The following is a 14,174-nucleotide window of genomic DNA, read 5'->3' as shown; positions in this document are numbered from 1 at the left end:
ATTGCTACATCTATCACTACTGCTGTCTTCTGATATTTATCCACCACCACTATTTCAGGCTGGTTGGCCATCACCAGTTTGTCTGTCTGGATCTGGAAGTTCCACAGGATCTTGGCTCGGTTGTTCTCGACCACCTTTGGAGGTATTGCCCACCTCGACTCCGGGGTCTCCAGTCCGTACTCGGCACAGATGTTCCTGTACACTATGCCTGCTACCTGGTTATGTCGTTCCATGTAAGCCTTGCCTGCTAGCAACTTACACCCCGTTGTGATGTGCTGGACTGTCTCAGGGGCCTCTTTGCATAGCCTGCACCTGGGGTCCTGTCTGGTGTGATAGACCACCCCGGCCTCTATTGCTCTTGTGTTAAGGGCCTGTTCTTGTGCTGCCATGATCAGTGCCTCTGTGTTGTCTTTCAGTCCGGCCTTTTCCAGCCACTGGTATGTTCTTCCCATGTCAGCTACCTCCTCAATTTGTCGGTGGTATACACCAAGCAGGGGCTTGTCCTTCCATGATAGCTCCTCAGGGTCATCCTCCTTATTGGGCTTCTGTTGCCTGAGGCATTCACCGAGAAACTTGGTTAGATAAAGATAAGAGCTCGACAGTTCTGATTGAGGCAACCCCCACAAACTTCAATTTCTTTAGTGCGCCAAGAACCCATAAGAAAGGAGGTGGGGTTGCCAGTCTGATCAGGGACAGTTTTCAATGCACAAATATTTCATGTGGTCAGTTTGATTCCTTTGAATGTATTATCATTCAGCTAAAAAGCCCTTGCAGAGCTGCCTTGGTAACACTTTACAGACCACCAAAGTATAACACAATGTTTTTTGATGAGTTTACCAAAATGCTGTCTTCTGTCTGCATGGACTTTGATTGTGTTGTTCTAGTGGGTGACTTTAACATTCATGTTGATAATCCTGAAGAAGGATGTGCTATAGAGCTTTTAAATATTTTGGATACATTTGGTTTATCTCAGCATGTCACAGTTCCAACACATAACAGAGGGCACATACTGGATTTAATAATATCCAAAGGTCTTAACATCTCTGAGGTCACAGTGAATGATGTTGCTCTGTCTGATCACTACTGCATTATGTTTAAAATGACCACCCCTGTCCATCCTCTGAAAAGGGAAACAGAGGTGATTAGGAAGCGTTACATAAGTGATAACACTTGTGCGTTATTCACACATGCCTATGCCTCACCATTAACCCCTACAATAGCTCCAGTGGAAGAACTTGTAAATAGTTTCAGTTCCAGTGTGATGACTGTAATTGACACTATTGCCCCGATTAAGACAAAATCTTTGTCAAGAAAGAAGAGGTCACCCTGGAGAAATGCCATACTAGCTATAAAACAAAAGCAAGTTTGTAGACAAGCAGAACGCAGATGGCGAAAAAACAAACTTCTAGTTTTTTATGATATCTACAAAGACAGTCTTCGCAAATACAACCAGGAACTGAAAAATGCTAGACAGTCATATTTTTCAGAGATCATTAGTAGAAACACTAACAATACCCGCACACTATTTTCTGTTGTTGACAAACTGACAAACCCACAAGCATCAATACCTCAGGAATTGGCATCTGAGGTGTCCTGTAATAATTTCGCAGCATTCTTTACACACAAAGTACTAAAGATTAGACAGACTGTGTGCAACTCCAGATTAACAAATGTTACACTAAATGCCTCCCAAAATGTCCCCCACGTCAATCTTAGACAGTTTAGCCTCTTGGACTATGCCACTTTAACAGAAATTGTGTCGAAATTAAAGCCCACAACATGCTGCCTTGACATCCTTCCTTCAAACTTTTTCAAAACTGTTTTTCACTGCATAGCCCCAGACATACTTCAGATTATAAATACTTCTCTCCAAACAGGAGAGTTTCCTCAGACTTTAAAAACTGCAGTAATAAAACCTCTCCTTAAAAAAACCTAATCTGGATGCCTCAACCATTAGTAATTACAGGCCAATATCAAATCTGACATTCCTGGGGAAAATTATCGAAAGGGTTGTGTTCGAACAGATCCAGAATTATATGATGCAAAACAATCTTTTTAACTCATTTCAGTCTGGATTTCGACCACAACACAGCACCGAGACTGTGCTTATCAAAGTCCTAAATGATATTCGTCGGAATACCGATGCAGGCAAATCATCTGTTCTGCTACTATTGGATCTCAGCGCCGCATTTGACACGGTTGATCACAACATACTACTCAGCAGATTGGAACAGTGGGTAGGGCTTACTGACACTATTCTTCAGTGGTTCACATCCTATTTACATGATAGGGATTTCTTTGTGTCAATCGGAAACCATCAGTCAGAACGAACCAAATTCACGTGTGGAGTCCCTCAAGGGTCAATTCTTGGACCACTCTTATTTAACGTCTATATGCTTCCGTTAGCTCAGATAATGGAACAGTATGACATCTCCTATCACGCCTATGCAGATGACACACAACTGTACATTTCTGTGTCCCCACATGATTATAGTCCCTTAGTCACCCTGAGCAAATGCATTCATCAAATCAATGAATGGATGTGCCAGAATTTTCTCCAGTTAAATGTGGAGAAGACAGAGGTGATCATTTTTGGGCCAAAAAAGGAAAGGTCAAAGATAAGCAGCCAACTTAGCACAATGTCACTTACAGCTACAAATCAAGTCAGAAACCTTGGCGTAATTATTGACTCAGACCTAAAATTTGATAGCCATTTAAAGTCCGTCACTAAATCCGCTTATTACCACCTAAAAAATATAACCAGAATTAAGGGGCTTCTGACTCAACAAGACATGGAAAAACTTATGCATGCATTCATTTTCAGCAGATTGGACTATTGCAACGGTATATTTACAGGTCTTGATAAAAAATCAGTCAGGAAGTTGCAGCTGGTACAGAATGCTGCAGCCAGAGTCCTCACAAATACAAGGAAGCTGGACCACATTACACCAGTTTTGAAATCGCTACACTGGCTTCCAGTAAGTCAAAGGATAGACTATAAAATACTACTGCTCGTCTACAAAACACTTAATGGCCTTGGACCAAAATACATGCTTGACTTGTTAGAGTCCTATGAAACATCTAGACCCCTAAGGTCGTCTGGAACCGGTCTTCTGCATGTTCCAAGAACAAGAACCAAGCAGGGTGAGGCAGCATTTAGTTATTATGCTCCTCACCTCTGGAACAAGTTACCCGAACGTCTGAAGTATGCTCAAACTGTTAGCTCTTTTAAATCAGGGCTAAAAACGCTTTTGTTTAGCACTGCATATCTATAACTGTCTATATATTTCAATCTACCTGCTTTCTATTCCTCTTGTTTTTGTCTCCATTGCTGATTTCAATTATTATTAGTAGTAGTAGTTTTTGTTTTATTTTTGTTTTATTTATTTATTTTTATTCTGTGATTAAATGCGATCTTTTGTCTTCATTTCTACGTTGTGTTGATTTAAATGTGATTTTTATGATCCTCATGTGATGTAAAGCACTTTGAATTGCCTTGTGTTGAATTGTGCTATATAAATAAATTTGCCTTGCCTTGCCTTGCCTAGGTCATCACTGGGTGCCATTTTCATGATGTACTCTTGGAGGGTTGTAGTTTCCTCCTGGATAGTGGCTCTGATGCTCACTAGTCCTCGGCCTCCCTCTTTCCGCTTTGTGTAGAGCCTCAGGATGCTGGACTTAGGGTGAAACCCTCCGTGCAATGTAAGGAGCTTCCTTGTCTTGATGTCGGTAGCCTATATATACATGTATATATATATATATATATATATATATATTTTATTTTATTTTTTTTTTTTTTTTAAATAAACAAATAAATAAAAAGATGGACATGTCTTAGGCACGGCTTATATTACACGCTCCTTATCCGTCATTAAAGATTATTAGTGTTTAGTGGGTTTGAAGGGTGTTTCAACACTATTGTGAAGGTAGACATGGCTGTAAAATATCCCATTTAAAACGTTTAAAAAAAAAAAAAAAAAAAAGTGGGGGCGGGGACAGTTTGAGTTATATAATTGTTTCCAAATAGATAAATTATTTTGGAGTGAGAACAAATCCGCGATTGTTTAGGTCTCAACTAAATTTAAAGTTAATTTGGTGTTACTTTTAGTTTCACAAGTGACCAAAAAGCTAGAAAAAACCGCATGTTGCACCCTCTTCAGACAGTTAGGTTGTTCATACAGATTAGATAATGCTCTTTCTGTTCCTAATAGTCAAACTGTTCTTCACTGAGTATGCAGGCAGCTGAGGGGGTTAACAATTTTTACGTTTTGCTGCTCATCTATCACCAACTGTACAAAAACCACCAGAAACCAGATCCCTTGTCAGGCAGCTGTCGCGTGCAGCTGGTAACTCAAGACCCCCCGCCCCTTTGACAAGCCTTTTAATTCCACACATGTGGCACTACCTGTCCAGTGTGGAGAGGGCGATTTAATGCTCTCTGGGGCAGCTGCCACGATTTGGGGGTCTTAAGCATTCTTAAACAGGATCCATCCATCCGTGCATGCACACATCCCTCTGCCCCTTTTCGGGTGATTGCATTCAAGTGTGCGGATAAATCTGGAGGGAGGCAATTAGTAAATTTGACCCCCAACGTGAGTCTGTGTTTATGAAACCTAACCAGCGCCTGCTGCTACTGCACAGTATGTCCACCGCAGATGCCGCAAAAGGTTGACTTAAGGACCTGCAGGCAGACCCGTGCCGCCCATAAGGCAATTTAAGCAACCGCCTAAGGGCGCACCAGTGTCCAAAAAGGCGTCAAGAAAAATATTCAAATAATATTTGATGAAAGCAGCATTCAAAAAAATTATGCAAAACAATAAAACAAAAGAACAACAAAACCGTTCATAATAAGTCTTTAAATAATAATGAAATCATTTTTCTAGTGTGCCTTCTGCCCGTTTCACTTTTTCTTTTGATGCAATAATTTCACCACGGACCCTAGTTGCACCACCCAGCAGACCAGCAAGCTACCTGAAGGTGCTGTTACCTCCCTCGCGTGACTCGTGAAGTGACAGGTGGAAAATAACAACTGCTCTTGATTGCGTTTTGCTGGTGGCGTTTATTGCCGAGTACACCCACACACGTCTGGCTGCTTCAACGTAGCTAGAAACTTCCGCATTACAGCGATCACATTTATGTAAAAACATATTCATTTTATAATTTTTTTTTGCTATCATTATCATATATAATTTAATTCATTATTATTGGATAGTCCTGTGTAGTTGCCGTGCTTCAAGAATTTATTTTCTTTTAACTACGCCCATCAAAGATAGTGGCCGGATCCAATAGACAGGTACAGTAAGCAGCAAGAATTTAAATGCGCTATTATCGTTATGTCATGCTGGTTTCACAATCAACAGCTATTTGACTAATATAATGTAACATTCCACTATTTTCTCTTTGTAGATGCTCTTCTGAAATATTTTCTTTTTACCTCTGTACATCATGGGCCATCTTTTACAGAGAACTTATCCACATCAGCACCAAGTCCAAGCCCACCAAGTCTCGGAACGAAGTGGACCTTCCAAAGCAACTGTCATATGAAAGTGTAATAGATGCTTTTGCATCAGTGAAGACAAGGTGAGTAAGGTTGTAAGTCAAGGTGTTTAAAGTGTTCTGCGTGTCTTTATATAGGTTTGTGTGGATGGGTGTTAATCATATTGTAATAACAATTGTAATTTATTTAATGCATTTGTTTTTGAAGTGTTTTCATTTGTGCTTTTGAATAGTTATTACAGCATTTTTCTTTTAATTTCTGCACTTGTTCATTGGCGTTTTTTATATAATAAATTACAACAAGATAACATGCTTTTTCAGTGTGAGTGTTTAAATATATGTGATGAGAATAAGGGGGGGGGGGGGGGGGCGCCAATAAATATGTTGCCTTGAGCACCAAATTGGTCAGGAATGGCCCTGCCTGCAGGGGAGAGGACAGTTTTCTATAATTGTGGTGATTATTTGTACAGTACTTGATGCTCTAAATGCACTTTACAAGGTTCATGTTAATTAATAAAAACCAGCTCAATTTTCTGCTCTTTCACCCCTCGGGAGGTGCCAGACTAACCACAGGGCGGTTGCTGTGACTATTATTCACAGCTCTAGTGAACACTTTGTCTTCTTGTGGGATGCAAACTATTTTGATCACCAAGTTGTTGAAAAAAGGCTGCAGTGTTGCATTGACTTGTGTTGATTTGTTGGGAGTGTCTGTAAACAATAAAAGCATGGGAAAACAATGATTTAGCGCTCGAGGAAGGGTGGGAGACAAGACGTCCTACTTGGGAAACAAGGCACAGAGTGTACTTCTAAGAATGTAACAGTATCACCATGGACTGCAGAGCACAAAAACTCCACAGGCAGAATTTTCTTAGCCTCATTCTTTGAATGAGGAGTACACCTCTACATCACATGATCACCATGCTATCTTTTCTCAACTAAACCTCGCACCCACCCTATGATCACTCAATTGTTATTGGATAGGATAATCAATAACTGCAATAAATGTGGATAATGCCATTAATATTTGATATAATTCAAATCTGATCGCCTATTAGTGGTAAAGGGATGTCTCTTTAAGATCCTCTTCAGTAACAAACTTGGTGGAATTGTATTTATCATACTTACTACAATCAATTTCCTCCAATGGGAAATTCTGCGGTACTTTTCATCATTTCTGCCTGCCTTTAGAGCACCCAAAGCCCGCTACAAACCTACAACACCTCCCAGGGGAATTTCAATAACTTTTACCCACAAATGGAGCGCTTAATTGCCACCAAACACTTTCGGGCTCTCCGAGGGGATTTTAAGCGGTACTTTTCACCATTTTTACCTACTTTGATAGCACCGAAAGCCGGCTACTAACCTCCAACATCTCCGGGGGAGTTTTAACTTTTTTTACCCGCAAATGAACCCAGAAAGCAAAATATAACTGGAGCGGACCTGGGCCAGATGTACTGCAAATTTCGGACCAACTTTGTAAAACGGATCTGCCCCAGTGTCTTTTTGAACAATGACCCAAACTCAGTAAGGAGTCACTTGCCGGATCAGCAACCAGTTTTGAGCCAGAACTGGTCCAAAGTAGCAGACACAACATGTATGGCCCGGATATGGCACACATGTTACCTAATCTGGGCCAGATTTGTATCAAAACCGTTTTCAGTATTAAATTTGGAGTCCATTTTGTTCAATGTATCAAGCTGAAATGTGGTTATATTGCAAATTAAAATTTGTCTATTACAATCAATAATGACAGCACTTCTTTTTCATGCCATTTATTAATGCTAACATATTAATGCAATATAAAACAATATAACAATGTAACGTTTTTTCACAAAACATTTTAATTGGAACAACCAACTCAACATTGAAGATTACCCATTTTTAGACTGTAAACAACATATTATATTTGTTAAGGCGCTGGGGTAAGGGGGGACCTAATTCATTGACGATGAGAGGGAGTGGGAGATTGTGTCCAAAGAATCCAGTGGGCAGTTTTGTGATAGAACAGGTGAACTGGCAGGCATGCGTTTTTGTCAGACAAGCAGTACAAGATCTAGGGGGGGAAAACACAAAAATGAGCTCAGTATCAGGATTACAAGATTCTTTGTTAGCTAAAAGTCACATACCTGTAGGTGAGTTGTTGATCTGGCGATGATGTGAGGCCAAGGACCGGTTTAAGTAAGCAGCTGATGATGATCAGCGGCACCTGGTCCCAGGCTCACCCATCTGTGCAATCAAGTTGACAATGAACTCATTTTCTCCCAAAAACGTATACCGGTAAATATGTTATGTTAAATATGTATGTACGTTTTTTTTTTTTTTTTTTTTTTTTTTTTTACAAGAGGCATCTCTAGGTTCTGTTGCACCTAAACTGCAATGCACAATGCTCAAAACTCATTTTTAGGAAGTGAAGAAAAATAGTCAGGAAACAGAAGTTGGAGATATCTTGTGAAGACGCATGAGAATTTGAGAAAAATGTGGAGAACAATCGGGGAAAAAAGGCAAACAACACTGGAGGAGTGTTTTGAAAAGAAAACGAAACCATCGTCAAAGAAGGATTCAAAAAAATGTATCTTGATCAGACAGACGGTGACGGCCACAACAGTGTCAGGTTCCACACGCGTTCTGTCGAGCTCACGTTGCGTTACTCCTGAGCCCGAGGTTGAAACCAATGATGAAGATGATGAAAATGATGAAAAAAGTGAGACCGATCTTGATCCGAACTCATCAGACTACTGGGAGCCACCTCATTCAACCAGGAGCAGCCAAGAGCCTTCCCCGTTGTTATGTACGCAAATAGTTCAACAGTTCAATAGTTTAGTTATGTGTAAATAAATTGTTACTCTGCGATCAAAAGCTCTATGTGTCTTGTTGTTTATGTTATTTCGTAGAACGAAAACATTATTCAGATGTTTGGGATGTCACAAAAGCGAAAAATAGCTGTGTTAAAGTCAGTTATGTTTGGAATGTATGCTTTTACAAAAAGCTCAATTTCTCTGTTTTTTTTTTTTTTATCAGAAATTGGAAAATTGTTCAAACTAAGCTATTTTCTAATGCTGATTTGTAAAGAATGGAAAAAGATATGAACTAACTTTTTCTCTGCTGAAAGAAGACAGTCTTATCTTTCTTTTGGTGGGTTCCATGTTTATATAGCAATAGAACAGAATTTTCTGGGGGCATTGCAAAATCAGTCAAAATCCACTAAAACGGCCGGGAGCAAAGGGCCTCGCTCCGGTGAAAATGGCTGTAAGTTAATGAGTTAAGGCAAAACTGTCACAGTGCTGATCTGGGCCGCATCCTGCTTACTGACGTTAAGCAGGAATTTGAGCACAACCGGTGTGCATGGTCCGCCCCGGAACAGTGCGTAACCTATCATTTGGACTGTCATAGTGCTGATCCGGCATGACGTTGAGAGGGTGTGATTGCTATGCGGATCTGGCGAGCTGAGGCTGGAACTGGCACGCAGTCACCTGCTATTAGGAAAGCGTCATATCATCGCTACATGCTCGCTTCGCTTGCAAGTGGCCCTCCACGACATCCAGGAGGTGTTCCAAATTCCCCCTTGCATCACGCAGTGAATGTATAAAGTACTGTAATTACTGTAAATAGATTTAAATACTTTACAGTATATGTGAAGTATTCATTCAGTCAGTCCTTCATCGTCTAAACTGCTTACCCCCACAAGGGTCGCGGGGATATTGGAGGCTAGCCCAGCTAACAACAGGCAGGAGGTAGGGTACACCCTTAATCGGTTGCGAGCCAGTTGCAGGGCACATTCAGACAAACAACCACTTATAAACATACTCACACCGAAGGACAATTTGGAGTGTTCATTCAGCCCACCGTGCACGTTTTTGTGATGTGGGAGAAAGTCGGAGTACTCAGGAGAAAATGTTCACTGGCACAAGAAGAAAATGCAAACTCCACACAGGAAGGCCAGAGCCAGGATTGAACCCTCAATTTCAGAAATGTGAGGCAGACGTGCCTTATGTGGAATGTACAACATGTATGTAAATGTAAATAGATACTGTTTACCTAAATTTTTAAACCTATAATTACCTATCATTTTTTTCTTTATTTAACCACTTCAGTTTTTTTATTTTATTTTATTTTCATAGGGGGGTCTGAGCCCCACTAAGTGTGAAAAATGAGTAATTACTGTGTCGGTATACTGTGTTGTATAGCGCATACTGTAGTTGATATATACCATATTTTTCGGACTATAAGTCACAGTTTTTTTCATAGTTTGGGTGGGGGTGCCACTTATACTCTGGAGCGACTTATGTGTGAAATTATAAACACATTATTATATCATTTCACATGTTAATTTGGTGTTTTGGAGTGACACTGATGGTCTGGTAAACTTGTTAGCATGTTCTTTATGCTATAGTTATCTGAATAACTCTTATTAGCTGTTATATGTTACGTTAACATACCGGCCACGTTCGTGTTTAGTTGTTCATGCATCATGTAACATTATCATACTGTACACTTATTCAGCATGTTGTTCTCGATTGTATTTTTATTTTAAATTGCCTTTCAAGATGACATATCTGTTCTATAGGTTGGATTTTATTAAGTAAATTTCCCCAAAAAATGCGACTTATATGGGTTTTTTTCTCTTCATTACACATTTTTGGCCTGGTGCGACTTATACTTGGGTGCGACTTATAGTCCGAAAAATACAGTACATAACATAGATAACACATGGCTCCACCCCTACTGTGTGTAGTTTGTATTTTCTCCCCTTGCATGTGTGAGTTTTCTCTGACATTTCATAAAAATGCATTCTAGGATCTTTGAAGACTTATTTGACGATATGTGTGAATGGTTCTTTGTCTTTAAGTGCCACGTGACTGCTTGGCGACCAGTTAAGTTAACGTTAAGTCACCAGGGTAAAAGCTTCAACTCAACCCAATGAGGACAAGTGCTATGAAAAAAATGTTCAATTTAAGACATTGACTTCTGCTTCAGGAGCACACAGTGCCGAGAAAGATATTTTTTGTTCTGAAGAACGGAAGCGCATCATTTTGTTAATAATAAGCATTTATGAGAAACCATGGGGATGTTGCGCACAGAGAGCGCTATTATCCTCACCTCACCTATATTAGAGTCATACAATGTTGCTGTCATTTTGTTCACTCAGCTGGCCACATTATACAAACAGGATGAAGGTACATTTTGTCATGTTAACAGGAGGCAATGTCTGGTCGAAGGTAGATGATGTAACAAAGTAGTTTGTCTTAATCACAGCAATAAAGATTCCACTCAGTTTGTTATGTTTTTACATGTTTTGTCATAGCTGGCAAAATGTCGGGTTTTACTCTTGAGGTAGGCCTTGATGTGATAATTTCTGACTAAAGCAGAAAAAAATGCACTACAAATTCCATTTGCCAATAAAATTATGTATGAAAACCGAACAATGTTGCCTTTTAGATAAGATGCCAAAGGCAAAATTTTAAAGTAAAAGTTAAAATGTCACTTTCACTCATACGTCACTGCATATCTGTAGATCAGAGGTGAGCAATTATTCTACAAAGGGCCGCTCTGGGTCCTTATTAATGTCCATACACTTTAACTTTTCCAGCTGTAAAGTGATTTCATTTACAAGACTAGGAGGCAGTGAAGTACGATGCAAAGTTTAGTTAATTCTGATTTCTCTCCTGGTATACATAAAATATGTTATTGTCGTTCATGCACATTAATTGTCCACCTATGAAGTGTTTACATTTTCTAGACTAGTGCAGTGAGGCACTATGCAAATGCATGTGTCTGTACATTGTTTTGGCATTGAATAAATGCAAAATTACAGACATTTATAGATATTTTATTTTTCTTGCACGTACTGTATATTGTTGAAGAAATTTCTTACAATATATCGAATACCGTAGATATTGTGTATCGCGATGTTATGATTATTGTGCGCCACATATTGTCACAGTATCAAATCGTGAGTTATCCGTATCGTCCCAACCCTACTTGTAAGACACTGGAATTGTAAAAAAGGTGTTCTATTGTTCGGTTGGCCAAAAACCTGCACCCACTTTGGCCCTTGGTGGACTAATTGCGTCCACTTGCAGTAGATCAATTACCAACGTGCCACTGGCTGTGAGTAATATCAGCGCTTCTTTCTACAACAACAACAAAAAAGGAAGTATTTTGAAGTAAACCATACCTGTTCGAGCAAAGAAGTTTAATGGCATGCCATTTTAAACACTTTTTTTTCTTTTTAGCTTACCGTTTGTCTCAATTCCATTTCTTTCTTTCTCCATATAAATTTAAGTGATAATTGAACATGGTTTTATGATACTGAGGTATGTGGGGTTTTTTTTGTTTTGTTTTGTTTTTTCACGTGGAACATTTTCGACTGTACCATTAGAAGACGTTATAGTTTGATAACAGATGGCGGCCACTATCTTACTTGACAAGAGCATTCTGGAATTTTCAAATGCTAACATTTTAAAACTGGTGTCAGTGGAAATTTAATTCCTAAAAAAATACCTGCTGTCTGAACAAAGCCTTAGCTAAGCAGGTCTTTAAAAAAATAACAATACAATTTGCGATAAAATCTTGATCTTTGCATTGATCTTCAGTTTAGTGTTTTGGGCTAACAAACGTAACGGATACAAGGAGAGCCATATCTTTTGCTGGTATTACCATATTTTTCGGACTATAAGTCGCACCTGAGTATAAGTCGCACCAGCCATAAAATGCCCAACGAAGAAGAAAAAATATATAAGTCGCACTCGAGTATAGGTCGCATTTCCGGGGGAAATTTACTTGATAAAATCCAACACATAGAACAGATATGTCATCCTGAAAGGCAATTTAAAATAAAAATACAATAGAGAACAACATGCTGAATAAGTGTACAGTATGATAATGTTACATGATGCATGAACAACTAAATGCGATCGTGGCCTGTATGTTCACGTAACATAGCTATTAAGAGTTATTCAGATAACTATAGCATAAAGAACATGCTGACAAGTTTACCAAACCATCAGTGTCACTCCAAAACACCAAAATAACATGTGAAATGATATCATAATGTGTTAATAATTTCACACATAAGTTGCTCCAGAGTATAAGTCGCACTCCCAGTCAAACTATGAAAAAAAAAAGACTTATAGTCCGAAAAATACGGTACTAGAAATATTATTGCAATGCTAAACATGATGGGCAAGTCTGCAAAATGTCTTCAGTGCTTGTACTGAATGTACATCCACGCTAAAACAACAATGCTTTTGTGTCCAACAGGCATACACCAAATTACTGTAATATTACACTATACACTGTACATATACTGGTACATAGACTTCATATATATTGACGGCACACAGGGTGCAGGGCCGATTAATAGGGGGCCTATCTCCGTGAAAGCTGACCAAGTGGAAACACAGACAAAAGGCGTTATACGTTGAAAGTTCTTGTGAATAAATGCTTAAATCCCTGAATTATTTTTAGATATGGACATAAAACAGTCTCGATTCTTGGTTAAAAGCATAAAAAAAAAATTAAAAAACGGGCAGTTAGCATTTATTTTACCTAAATATGTCGAATGTGCTGCTAGTCTTAAGCCACTGTGGCGCTGCCCTTACATCACAAGGAGCTTTTTACGTTGAAATTTTTGGGAATAAATGCTTAAATCCCCGAATTCTCCATAGATATGGACTAGGGCTGTCAAACGATTAAAATTTTTAATCGAGTTAATTACATCTTAAAAAATAATTAATCGTAATTAATCGTAATTAATTGCAATTCAAACCATCTATAAAATATGCCATATTTTTCTGTAAATTATTGTTGGAATGGAAAGATAAGACACAAGATGGATATATACATTCAACATACGGTACATAAGTACTGTATTTGTTTATTATAACAATAAATCAACAAGATGGCATTAATATTATTATCATTCTGTTAAAGCGATCCATTGATAGAAAGACTTGTAGTTCTTAAAAGATAAATGTTAGTACAAGTTATAGAAATTTTATATTAAAACCCCTCTTAATGTTTTCGTTTTAATAAAATTTGTGAAATTTTCAATCAAAAAATAAACTAGTAGCCCGCCATTGTTGATGTCAATAATTACACAATGCTCATGGGTGCTTAAGCCCATAAAATCAGTCGCACCCAAGCACCAGCAGAGGGCGACAAAACTCCAAAAAACACAAGTAACAAGTTGGCATTGCACTGTGCTGTCATTTTAATCTGTTTGAGCAGGGAATGTGCGTTAATTGCGTCAAATATTTTAACGTGATTAATTAAAAAAATTAATTAACGCCCGTTAACACGATAATTTTGACAGCCCTAATATGGACATAAACAGTCTTGATTATTGGTTAAAAGCAAAATAAAACAGGCAGTTAGCATTTATTTTACATAAATATATCAAATGTGCTGCTAGTCTTTAAACCACTGTAGTACCGCCTTATCGCCACAAAGAGCTTTTTACGTTGAAATTTTTGGGAATAAATGCTTAAATCCCTGAATTCTTTATACATATGAACGCAAAACGGTCTCGATTCTTGGTTAAAAGCAACAACAACAACAAAAAAACAGGCAGTTAGCATTTATTTTATGTAAATATGTCGAATGTGCTGTTAAGCCTGAGTTTTACTCCTGCGTTTCGGTGACGGCGAAGTGATTACGGTGACGACAAAGTGATTACG

This window comes from Corythoichthys intestinalis, chromosome 3, assembly GCF_030265065.1.
Source record: "Corythoichthys intestinalis isolate RoL2023-P3 chromosome 3, ASM3026506v1, whole genome shotgun sequence".
Lineage (NCBI taxonomy): Eukaryota > Metazoa > Chordata > Actinopteri > Syngnathiformes > Syngnathidae > Corythoichthys > Corythoichthys intestinalis.
Note: the sequence above shows the minus strand (reverse complement) of the source record.